Below are 13,499 nucleotides of genomic sequence, written 5' to 3'. Positions count from 1 at the left end.
CGAAACTAGCTTTGCAAACGACACTCAATACATCTGCTCGCAGTGGCGATAGAATCCAAACTGATCCAATTTTTGTTAAAAAGTTTCTTTTAACGTGATTTTGTTTGTAGCTTTTCCACTAATGGGCGGTCCTAACAACTATAAAAATAGCAGCATATAGAGTTTTAATGTCGATTATTTCATTTCGGATTTGCATTTCATTGAAAGAAACTATCAGGATGCTGTACGGAATTCATTCCTGCCTTTCAGAAGGACCAAATTGTGGAACTCACTACGAAATTAAGCACTGTTCAGAACATTTTTCTCGGGCGATTTGTTGTACAGCAGCAGACCTCGCACCGTTTGAATGTGTGCAATCGAGAAGGATGTGAGTGCGGCGAGAGTGCAAAGTGACTGGAGAATGGCGATCCAAGATCGAGTGTCCAAGAGATCTCCAATTGTTTCGGTCATGTTTCGGAGGCCATTTAATAAAGTGAACTAAGCACGTTTATGTATGTTAATGCAGGTCTCAAATACTGTACATATAGTTTTGAGCTAACTTAGGATATCCCAAAAAAATGTATTCAAAGATTATCTGTAACGTGTTTCAAAGAAATAGATAGAGATATTTAATCCGCAACGTTGATTGAAGGTATTTGGCTTACGTAATTTGCGGCAATATTGAAAAAATACGATTAGACATAAATTCATTCAAATAATTAAGTGAATTTCGGAGTAAATAATAACCACGTTTGATCACGCATGGAACCAATGTGTGACAAGTGACTGAGCAGCTGTCAAACAGGTTGCAGACGCCAACACTAGCCGGCACATTCAGAACTTTTACTTTCAATTCCTGCCGAAGGCGGATTTTGTCCAACCGAGCAGAACTTGCATGAGCCTGATCTAGATTTTTCAACGGACAAGAAGGTGTACTGAAACGCACTCGTCGGTGGCGGGCGAAAGGCACACTCGGGTAGGTCTTGAACTGAATAGCTAATGGCCGAGTTAGAGGGTAAAGGCAGAATGCCGATATCAAAAATACAACCGATCTTCTGTTCGTGTCTAATCGTAATCATTATACCTCCTCGGACATGGTCAAAAAATCCCACCGGACCAGTGAATAGTGATTATTGCATGTTGGCTCATTAACCCCTGCGAAATAAACGTATGAGTGAAGTTTGCGTACAAATTGGATCGCTGTACTTACGAAGTTCAGGTGCGCAAGCAATTACACCTGATCAGTTGAAGACCAACAAAACCGAGCTAGACACCGAGGCGATATGGGGTAGCTAACCTTCATGACCCAAATTCGATGCGGTACCAAAGCGTGGTTTAATTGATCCGTGGTACCGGTCACATGCAAACCCATCGGTCTGCTTCTGCGAACTAATTACCTGCATGGTTTTGCACGAGTCTACTGTATTAGAATAGATCAGCCAGAATACAGTAAACCATCGATATAATTACTCGGAGCATATTCTACCTACTAGCAGCCGATTACGATCATGATTAGGTAAGATATCTCTCGGAAGTGCGGACACCTCTGCCTCAGGTCCAATGAGTTGCGAAATAATCACTCGATCTTTGTCTAGCTAAATTGTTACAGGTGTAATAATGCGAACAATCATCTTTTTCCTCGACTCGTGCTGCCAGTATGGTATGAGAAATAACGATGCTCAGAATTATTAGCAGTTTGATGAGAACGAAACCTGGTTAATCATCCAGATGTGGCTTCCAACGCTTGTTGAAATAAAGTAACCGCAGTTATTTGTTTTGTTTTTTGTGAAAAAAACAACCCAACACTCAGTATTATAAAATAATTATGCTATACAATTACTTCCAACGAAAGGCCAATGCTGTAGTGATTGATTTAAAGATACAAATTTTTTCGAGCGATAAAAACATTAAATGCAGTGTTTATTACTGAAACAGTATAATCTCGGAAAGTAATCAAACAGTGAATCATCGCATTGATTATATTCTTTAGATTGTTGTTCGTGTTGCCATATTAGATGGATTATTAATATCTAAGCAAATGAGCTTTAGCTGAATTGTCAGCAATCCGTGGAAATCAATGGCGAAGAGCGGGGCTGGTTGGTTGAGTTTTACTTTCGGAATTTCTGTACCCCTTTCCAGTTAGACTTTTCGACAAACGGTTTGCTCTGTCATGAAGATGCACCTGTTGAGCAAATAGGTTATTTTTTACCTTTTTTTATATATATAAAAAATAGGTATAGAATTCGCTCAAACTTTCGAAAAATTTTTCGAGGCCCGGAGGGCCGAATGTCATATACCAATCGATTCAGCTGGACGAACTGAGCAAATGTCTCTGTGTGTGTGTGTGTGTGTGTGTGTGTGTGTGTGTGTGTGTGTGTGTGTGTGTGTGTGTGTGTGTGTGTGTGTGTGTGTATGTGTGTGTGTCTGTATGTGTGTTGTCAACTAAGAGGTCGAGATCTCAGAGATGGCTGGACCGATTTTGATCAAACTAGTCGCAAATGAAAGGTCTCCCCGTCACCCAGAACGCTATTGAATGGTTTTGAGATCGGATGTTTACATTTTGAGTTATACGAAGTTTTATGTCAAAATTTTCAGTTTATTGACAGTATCTGTCACAATTGACCTTGAAAACAGAATATGTTTTCAGACTTAGATTCCGCACGGTAATAGATTGTTAAAATCCGTCCATTTTTAACGGAGATATCGAATTCTTGGTGTAAGCGACTTTTCCCCCATATTCCAGCAGTAGAAGTTCTGAGCGCTGTATGGCAAAGAAAGGCTTGGGAGCAACGTAAAACACGATTTTTTATACTGTTACATACAATAATTTCTAAGTACCAAAAATACTGTGAACAGCATTATTTTTCATGACATTTTGCCTCGGACCAATTTTAGCACGGTTCGTTTTTGGCAACATAATCGTTCGAATATGGCATATTGGAAAGATGGCAGTACTTCCGAATTCTGAACAATTTCATAATTATATTGATTTAAACTGCTTACAGCAATAAATGCTGGAAGAACAAAACACCCATATACCATTTGAATCAGTTCGTCGAGATCAGCAAATGCGTATGTGACAAATAATTTCACTCAATTTTTTACCTTATTTTCGAAGATGACTCAACCGTTTTCTACAAACTCAGATTCATATGAAAATTCGTATGCTCCTAAACAAGGTTCCTAAATTATGTTTGGATCCGACTTCTGGTTCCGGAACTACAGGATGATATGTGAAACGAAATTAAAATTGTGTAACTTATTTTCCTCGTAGATGGCTACACCGATCTAAGATTCAAATGATATTTAAGAATCATCTAAGATTTGTTGATTTGAATAGTCGACAACCAAATAAACTTATTTCAGTTTTAGTGGTATTCAGTTTTCGATTCGGAAGGCACCCAACAATTTAACTCGTACTACGATTTCTCAAAGATGTCTATACTGATTTTTAAACATATTGAAACAAATGTAAACTAATCAGGTGAATTTGTCTGACTTCGGCTACACCGATTTTCGAATTCCGGCTCCAGTATCGAATCGTTTCTCAAAGCTCATTCGTTTTCTCAAATAAAGCCAAATCGAATTTCAGAAAAAAATTCAAATTAAAATAAACTTATAGTCCCACACAAAATTAATTAATTTTATTCAATGCTGACTTCCGATTCTGGAATTACAGGAGGATGAATTTTTAAAATTCAAACCGATATAGAAGATGATAATCCCGAAAAGCTTGAAAGTTGGACTCAAAACTATTGCAATTTATTCGCCATATGGCCATACGAATCGGTTTAGTTTATGCTGGTTCCTGAATACCGGCTCTGGAAGTACCTTAAATTACCGTAAATTCTAAAGTGGAACTCACTTCGACATATCATGAAAAGTTTAATCGATTGTAACGTTTTTAGATAGAGTAATGAGTGATTAAAATGTCAAATTGCAGCTTAAAACGACGGTCATTAAAATAATGTCATGAAAACCGAAGAATATTCATGAAAAAAAACACATGCGGATTGATAAAAAAAGGTATCATCTCACTGATAGGTGGATTAAGCACGTTTTTCATTCCTGAATACGTGTCTTGTCAGTCAGTTGTGTCTTTACAGTGAGATTTGGAACATGGTCTGTCACTTAGAAAGAATCTTCATACTAAGCTGAGTAACTATCGTGAACACATCAAACAACTCAGATCAACCGTTGTAGCATAATAAAAGAAAGTCAAATCACATTACAATCACTAGTCGCAAAGGGTGCTAGATATATTACGGAATGAGCCATTATTCGAACCTTGTGACGATTTTTCTTTATTAACTTTTTTTTTACAAATGTCGGATTATTTTACGGTCTTGGAAGGTTTTCTTGCTCGTTAAATTTCGAAAACAATACATTACTGATTTTTAGAGTCTATAGAGTGATCTCCAGTCGATTTTTTTTTGTGAAGAGTTAGTTTCCCCATACTTAATCCCATTAAAAAATTTTAAACTACAGCACAGTGGGAAAAAAACCCGGAAAGAAATCGAGAACCATGGAAAAAGGCAAAAAACAAGAATGTTTCTTAGGTAAAAAAATCCAAGAAATTTAATGGAATGGTTTTTAATCGCCATCCTGCTCGTTTTACTGCTTCGTGCGGCCAGTGTAGGTTCTTCCATTCGGTTCTACAGACTTTTTTACATAAGCTAAGCTGGATTCAGTAAACTTCCAATAAGTTTTACCGAGATTTAAGGACGATTTACAATAAGATATCATGAAATGGAGGAATTGGGGTAAAATAGTCACCAAAACGTTTCGTGCGGCCAGTGTGGGTTTTTCTAATCGATTCTCCAGACTTTTTACATGAAAGTAGGCTTTTCCAGAATACCGCACTCGACCTCTTTTCAAGGTACAGAGCGAATGTTATAGGAAACCCCAAAACTGCTGAACATTTGGGGTAAAACGAGCAGGATTGCGATTCGTGCGGCCATTGTAAACCATTCCTTTGAATTCCTTGGACATTTTTACACAAGAAACGCTTTAGTTTGTTGACCTATCTTAATTAGTTCATGAGTTACAGAATTCTTTGCGGGTTTTCATAGATTTTTTCCCACTGTACACAGGCGCGAAAATATAATTTTTTTGATCAAGCTTAAATTTTGCATAGTTTTCATGGGATCCAAAACGAACCCGAAAAATTTTACGAGAAAATATACCTTTTCATCTTTTCCCATACAACCTTGCCCCACCCTAATGTGGATTCAATTTTCTCGGGAATTACTTAACTGATTACCACAAATTATGATTCAAATGAAAGACCTTATAGTTTCCTAAAAATTTGTAGTACATTTTATCCGGATCCGACTTCCGATTCAGAAACTAAAGCGTGATAAGTGGAAAATAATCAATTTCATTAATATTTTTTCACGAACGATGATCAAAACCAGGTACAAATCCCATAAATTCTTCAAGTTTGCAGAACGTATTGGTTTGTAGGTTTATAATCTTAATTCGGTACTACTGGTCTTCCGTTTTCTATACTGGAAGCACTGAAAGTGGTGAAGGAAAAACTACAAAAGTAGAACTCACTTCGATTTCTCATGGATGCTTGAATCGATTTTCACTAATCCTGATTTACATTAAAGTTCACATTATCTTCAACGCTATTGTGAAATTTCATCCGGATTCGACTTCCGTCTGTCAAAACTTTCAAACCGTCATATATAATGATGATACAAACCCGGTAAGTGCTGGTACAGGAGAAGAAAACATAACACTCCTTTACGATGTATACATCGTGTTTTGTTCAATGTCATACACGCTATAAAGAAAACTAAACACAACACTGCAGCTATCAGCACCGTAAACAAATGACCTGGAGTTTTCAATCGATTTGAATAATTCAGCATCACGGTGCGGCTACGAATGTCTGCTACTGGTGTGTAATTTTGGTAAAACACGGTTCTGCGATTGAGAAAAATATTAGTTATTTTACGATAAGTGCAACCGACAGAATGTCAATGAATTGATCTTTGTACCAAGGCCCGGAGGATCGATTGTCATCTACCATCCGAATCCGTTCGTTGAGTGCGCAAAATGTCTGTGTGTATGTCACATTTTTGTGCGATCACTTTTCTCGGGAATGGCTGGTCGTCCAAAAAGTGAGAGGACTAAGTGCTCACAAGTTTCTATCTCATACCTCTCCGTGTGTCTATAATGACATTTGGTCAATAGAAAGGAGTCGACTGGGTGCTATTGCCTTCTGCGTTAGTAGCAGAATGAGAGGGTGCGAATTGGTTTGTATGTAATAATTCATTTGAAACGCGAAAATTATTGAAAATTCTTTATATAGGAAAAGTATTTTGCCTTGGCGTCCTATTGCTGAAGTATATTTAAACTTTAATTTAAAATTAAAAGTATATTTTATTTTGGAAACCTTGCTTTCATGAAAACCGTCTTCAGCATTCGTTGCAGTTCATGAATTAGCATGTTGCATATCATCCTTGTATAATTTGACGCATAAAGAAAAATTAATATGTAAGAATAACTTTTTTGTGTAAAAATAATAATTCTATTCTTATTATTAGTGTGTAATTGGCTGGTTCAGAAGACTGAAGGTTTTGATACGGTAAAAAATAAAACATTGGATGCAAACTCGAGTATTGGTAAGATTAGAAAATGTTAATTATTTATATAAAACTGAAGAACATAAACTAAGTACGCGACGATTTCTTGCCAATTGCAATTGAAAGTCATTCTGAAATGTTTCATTTAGGCGGGGCTGGTCGAAGAGAAACGGTGGAACACGATTTACTCTGTATACAAAATGGGTCATCGGAATTCGATTGAGTTAACACCTACCTGAGTCCTGGACTAAAATTATTTGTATGTATAGACAAAACACATGGAAACATCTTTTTTCTGTAAACCGCTGCCAGCCAGTGCGGCTTGGGAGAGGCTAAACAAACACACACACACACACACACATATATATATATTTATATATATACATATATATATATATATATATATATATATATATATATATATATATATATATATATATATATATATATATATATATATATATATATATATATATATATATATATATATATATATATATATATATATATATATATATATATATATATATATATATATATATATATATATATATATATATATATATATATATATATATATATATATATATATATATATATATATATATATATATATATATATATATATCGGTTGCTAGGTCTGTTGAAACAGAAAGGCCAAAATTCCACAAAAGGAATGTAATGCAGAGACTTTGCTTTGCTTGAGTGTTAGAAATGATATACTGTTACTTAATGCGGCGCAAAAAAAATTATACTGAGTTCTAAACTATTCCAATCGCTAGTCATTGTTAGTAGACGACCTGTAAATAAAACTGCGGCTATTCCGGTTCCCGATTTCTGCTTCCGGAAGCACCAAAAATAATGTTCAAATTCGCCAAAAATGGAACTCGGTCTATTCTCAAAGAGATTCTTTGATCGAATATCACGAACTTAGGTTCAAGTAGAAGGTCTTATGGTCCCATATAAAGCTCTGGAATTTCTTCTTGATCTGACTTCTGGTTCCAGAGCTACTGTGTTAAGCGTTAAAAATTTTATACCGCCGCCAAAAGCGATAAAGCAAAAGAGGGAAAAAGTCTTTTTAATTAGTTTCAAAACTGTTATAATTTGTATGTCGGTTTTTTTGCTCGTCATAAGAACCGACTTGTTATGATATGAGTAATATGAGAAAAACATCATTACACCACTAGGTGGATAAAAACAGGTTTTTTTTTGTTTCAATTATAGAGGTTTTAACACTTTAAGGTCATTCGCCTCTTCGGACCAGAAATTTTTTTTGGCCCTATGTGCGGGGTTGGGAATCGAACCCAGGTGGGCTGCGTGATAGACATAGACTATCCCATCACGCTATACCCGTCCCCAAAAAACAGGTTCTTCTTAATGCTAACAGTAATTTGATGCATGTTATTCCCGAAGACATGAATACATCGAATTGCCCTGAACTACGCCCAATAAAAACCTATTGATCCATGAAGAAACACAGCGAAAACTCAGAAAGACTAAGACAGAGAAGGATGCAAAATCCTTGGGATCCGGATGGAAAATGAGAGAAAGGTACCGGATACGACTGCATAGGCTTTTATGAGTGGCGTGAAGCTAAAGTGTTGAGATTTTTACTAAATGTCTTCCAATAATTTATCGAAAGTATGCGAACTGAGATTGACACATGTATGAAATTACTTATTTAATTCAGTTTTTATATGGCAAATGCATGAGATTTTTGTAGTAATTGTGTTGCAAAAATTTTGTGTTCGCCAAAGCCACTAATGCATTTCTATCTCCCCTGTAGTCCCACACGGGTAAAACCATTCGAACGATGACAGTAGATTAAGATGAGCTTTTTGGAGGAATTTGAAAATATAATAGGCGTTACTGCACAAATCAAATGATAGAGAAAAATTCTGTAATTGTACAATGTCTAATTTTTTTGTTTGTTTTCGAGAACCTGAAATAAACAATTATTTTTACAAGATTACTTTAAATTGTTTTGTTGTAATTATGTATACAGAGATTTAATAACATTATTTCCCAAATTAGGTAACTTGCATTAACTTACTATAACCCTCCATCATATCACTTTACTGACGCCAAATCATGAAGTCTAGCAGCATATCTCGATTATGCAATATTCCTTCATTGGTTTCTCATTCTCTGGCATGGTGTTCATTATTAGCTAAAGAGCTGCACCATCTAACTAACTAGCTCTGTTGGTTTGTCTTGAAGCGGCTGCGAGGGATCAAAAGAAAGGTCACCTGTTCTGTTGGTGGCATCTTCATAGATCACGAAACGGGGTTAATTGCAATGCAGGCTAGGTAGTTGTGCATGTGAAAAGACACGCCGATTAGCAGCAAAACTTGCATTCACATCTAGCAGCATCAGTTGTGAAAAGGGCCAATATGCACATATTTTATATCAGACAATAAGTGGTAGTAGCTTTAGAATATGTGCGCTAATGAAATAATTTATTGTTGATAATTTTTGAATCAATGTTGCAATTTGAAAGAGTTGCTTTGTAGCTTAGAACGGGTTTCTAGTACTAATAAAAATAAATTTTGTACTCACGAATAAGTCATAACTAGTATTCAGAAACGATTTGTTTGCAGTTTGTTGCAACATGTTTTTCCACAACTTGGGCAATTGTAAGCATGGGTGAGTTTAATTTGTTCTGCAATAGAAAAAGCAAAGATTCAATCATTCATCCTGTTCTATAAATCTGACATTGATTCGTCAAGCTGCTGTAAATTAAGCCCTCGAAAGGAAAAAAAATGAATGAAACTGTCGACGAAATTACCGCATGTAGCTCGGTGCGTCGCTCAAGTAGAACGACATTGTTTTGGCGCTTTAGTAGAGGTGCAGTTGGCAAGTTGAACTGGTGACAGCAATCTCCTTCATGCACCATTAATTGAGTGCCTGATTATACGTCTCTATGGCAGACCATTAAAGCTCTTTTCAGTACGATTTGTCATGTGCCAGTAAAATGTCTATCAGTGTGGCTTATATTTCATTTATATGTAAATAATAAATGCTGTTCAATGTTTTTTTTTTCTAATGAACTGTCATGGTTTGAAAAACCGATATTAATTATAATTTCAAAAGACTAGCATGACCTATGTACTTAAATATTATTTTATCAATTCAATTCAGTGTAGAGAAAAAAACCTATTCTTAATCTACTTAGGGATATGATAATGTCTTTATCTTGTCATCGACACAGTCCCATTAAAACATTTTTTGTTTTTCTTGTACAAAAAGGCTATGCAATCATTTTGAAAACCAACTTTTAAACCGAGGCCCGGAGGACCGAATGTCGCATACCATACGACTCATTTCGTCGAGTACGCAAAATGTATACATGTATGTAACAAAAATGTGCACTCGATTTACTCGGAGATAGCTGAAACGATTTTCACAAACTTAGATTCAAATGAGAGGTCTCTTAGTTCCATAGGTTACTATTGAATTATACCCGGATCGAACTTCGGGTTCGGGAGTAACGGGATAAAATGTGCAAATGTATGAAGAAAAAGCGCACTCGATTTTTTCAGGGACCGCTCAACCGACATGACTCGGAAAAAATCAATCCGACTTTCATATAGCCGTACAATTATTCATTTAAGCAGGTATGGATAGTTGATGACCATGTACGTTGATTTTGAGTACACCGGATCATCGTTAATGGAAATACCGGGAAAGTGATCGTACACTCCAAACCGGAAATCACTTCAATTTCTAATAAACGGCCAGACATCGGTTCGCAAACTTAAATTTAAATGAAATGTATTACATTGCCATAAGTTGATGTAAAATTTTATCCAGATGTGGCTTCCGGTTCAGGAGATACAGGATAGTGTATATGAAATTACAATTGCAAAAAAGCGATATAAATAATTGCTGGCAAAATAAACCGATTTCAGATATACCGGTTCCCAGTTTCCAGTTTTGTAAGTACCGGAACTCTCTTCATTTTCTCAGAAACAGCTGAGTCGATTTTCACAAATTCAAATTCAAGGCCCAACGTTCATGAAAATAGACTGCTTTTGACTTTTGTTCGGACCGCTTTTCCGGTTCCGGAACAACAGGGCGAGATTTTTTGGTTATTTTAAATCGTTATTAGAGCGAAAATGCAAAAAAAAAACGAAGTATTCCCATTAACTTGGGTCAAAACTGTTAGAAATTGAAAAGGATAATAACACCACTACGTGGAATAAAATAGGTTTTATTAAGTTTTGCAATGACTGAGCGGAAACATATATTGGAGAAGCCAAATGAATGAAAAACTAACAGAAAAGATGATTTATTGGTAAAAGATACGTTCAGAGACAGGACTCGAACCTGCGTTCTTATGCATTCCGTGCATACGCGCTACCATTTCGCCACTCTGAATTATGTTTTAGTCATTTAAAACGCCAGTCAGACACAGTAGCACGTACATCGAACATGGTCTACATCCTGGCCGTCACCCGACCGGTACCTTACTTCCAAACATCTTCTCTGTACATCAAACACTAGTCTTCTCGCTTTACCTATTTCTCCGATCAAGCATTTAGCATTTAAACCCCGTTTAGAATGAGCCAGAATTGTAGAAGTAATAGGAGCACAAAACTTATTGCCTCTGCTGTAAGATTTCTTGCCTTTGCGTCATACTAGAAAGGCAAAAGCTGCGCTCCTGATACTTCGCGTATGAAATTTAAGTAAATAGTTGTAATATTTTTGAAACATCTGCATGAACGAGCTTGTGATTGAATTTTTTCAAAACTGAAATTGAAACACCGCCGTTTGCATTCAATTTATCGTCACAGATCGATCACAGCGAATATGAAAGTCCCGTTATGAAAATTTCATGACATTTTGAGCTCGTGACATTCTCGAAACCCGTGACCGAAAATAAACAAAGCAGCTATTTATCCAGTACGTGTACGTACACTACCACAAAGCGAACGCTGTGGCTTTGACTGCTGTGAGCGTGAGCACCGACTCAAAGAGCAAACCAAAAGCAAGTAAGAGACGCGTAGCGGGCACATAGAAACGGGATGTGCTGCTTGAAATTTCAGAGCATCGCATTTTCTTCTGCGCGCGACTCGTGCGCTTTGGTCTCAAGAGACAGCGCACGAGATTTTTTATGAGCGCAGCTTGTGTGCTATGTGAGCCACAGTAAAAGCTGCTGTTATTATTATTTGTTCGTGCCTAGAGCGGTTCGTGCGACTTGTGTCCTATCCTAAAGGAAGAGATGAAGAGAATGAAAATAACGTACAAACCACTCGTAGATCGCATGAAGCGAGCGCGCCGCGCTATCTCATGCGACGAAAGCGCTTGAGCCTCGCTCTTGGCAGAATGCGATGAGACTTTACAACGAAGCGTGCATCAGTTTCTGGTGCGGTACGTAAATGTGCCAAAGAGTTCTCTTGAGAGCGGCAAAAGTACGTCGCATGCGCGTGGTTGTCTTATGAGAATGAGAATTTATTTGTCTCAGCGCAAAATAAAGAGCGCGCGTGCATAAGGCCTGGTTGGCAGTGACTGTCTTATGCTTGGCGACAGTTTAAAAAAATGTCAATTTTTTCGCAACCTTGCTTAGGTCACATATTCGGCAACATTTCTCGAACCAAGTGTAGCAATAATGTATTTGAACGCGAATTATGCGAATTGGAAAAAAAATTATTTGTCGATTGCGACACTTTTCCGATTATATCTGCATATATTCTATCTGCATCTGCATATATTCTATCTCGATCCACAACCCAATATTAGTCTCGAAGAAGCCTAAAATTATTGAAATCGGTTTATCAATATTCGAGAAAATTAGTCAGCAATAAAGCTTGCCGTTTACGTCACTGTTACCATTATATCACCAGAACCGTAAGTGACAGCCATTTGAACTTGATTAATCAAATTTTGTTAAAATGTAAAATTTTGTTAGATGTTTTTTTTTTAAAATTTTACGAAAAATCGCTAAATTTCCAATAAAATAGATTGCTATAGCATTCTTCAGATACAGCGGTTTGGAAAAAAAAATCGGGGAATTTTTATTTTTGTGATGATTTTGAATGATCTTTGAATCTTGTTAACATAGAAGCAAATTTTCTTGAAACAGTAGATAAATTGTTTATCGAAGGCTAGTATTCATTTTGTGATATGGTGTTTTTCTAATATAAGAACGTATCAAATATATGAGAAAGACAATATAACTTTTTCGTAAAGAATCAGAAAATATGTTTTCCAGTTTTCTGATGTAAACATACCTATTATTTTCCTAGTGTTATTGTTATTTTCTTAGAGTTTTTATATTTTTCCTTATTTTTCCTGATCGTTCAAAAATGTACCTGTTGGTTGTTACAGAAACCCAAGTTTGTATTAAAAACAATCTGGTAATGCGAATAAACAAGCTAGATAGATAGATAGATTTCAAGACCTTTTATTTGCATCTTAGTTTATAAAAATCGGTTAAGAAATTTCCGAGGAAATTGAGTGCGATTTTTTTCATAGATTTGCACATAGTGCCTTGTAATTCCGGAACCAGAAGTCGGATAAATATAAAATTCAATAGCGATCTATGGGACCATAATACCTTTCATTTGAATCTAAGTTTGTGAAAATCGATCAAGCCATCTCTGAGAAAAGTGAGTGACAATTTTTCAAAAAATTCAATAGTGATCTATGGGACCGTAAGACCTTTCATTTAAATTTGAGTTTGCGGAAATCGGTCCAGCCATCTCTGAGAAAATCGAGTGACATTTTTTGTCACATACACACATACATACACACAGACATCTGTTTGTCGAGCTGAGATGAGAAAGGCAAAAAATCACTTTCCATGCCTACTTGTCCAAACCTGTCGAAGCTAGCTTCAATCACACTGACGACATCGCACCCTACCGAACCCTGCCGCACCATACCGATTTGTTCGCGCGGTGCACTTTGCATACAGCGCGC

The sequence above is a fragment of the Malaya genurostris genome, chromosome 1 (genome assembly GCF_030247185.1).
Source record: "Malaya genurostris strain Urasoe2022 chromosome 1, Malgen_1.1, whole genome shotgun sequence".
Lineage (NCBI taxonomy): Eukaryota > Metazoa > Arthropoda > Insecta > Diptera > Culicidae > Malaya > Malaya genurostris.
This window is presented reverse-complemented; position numbering follows the sequence as displayed.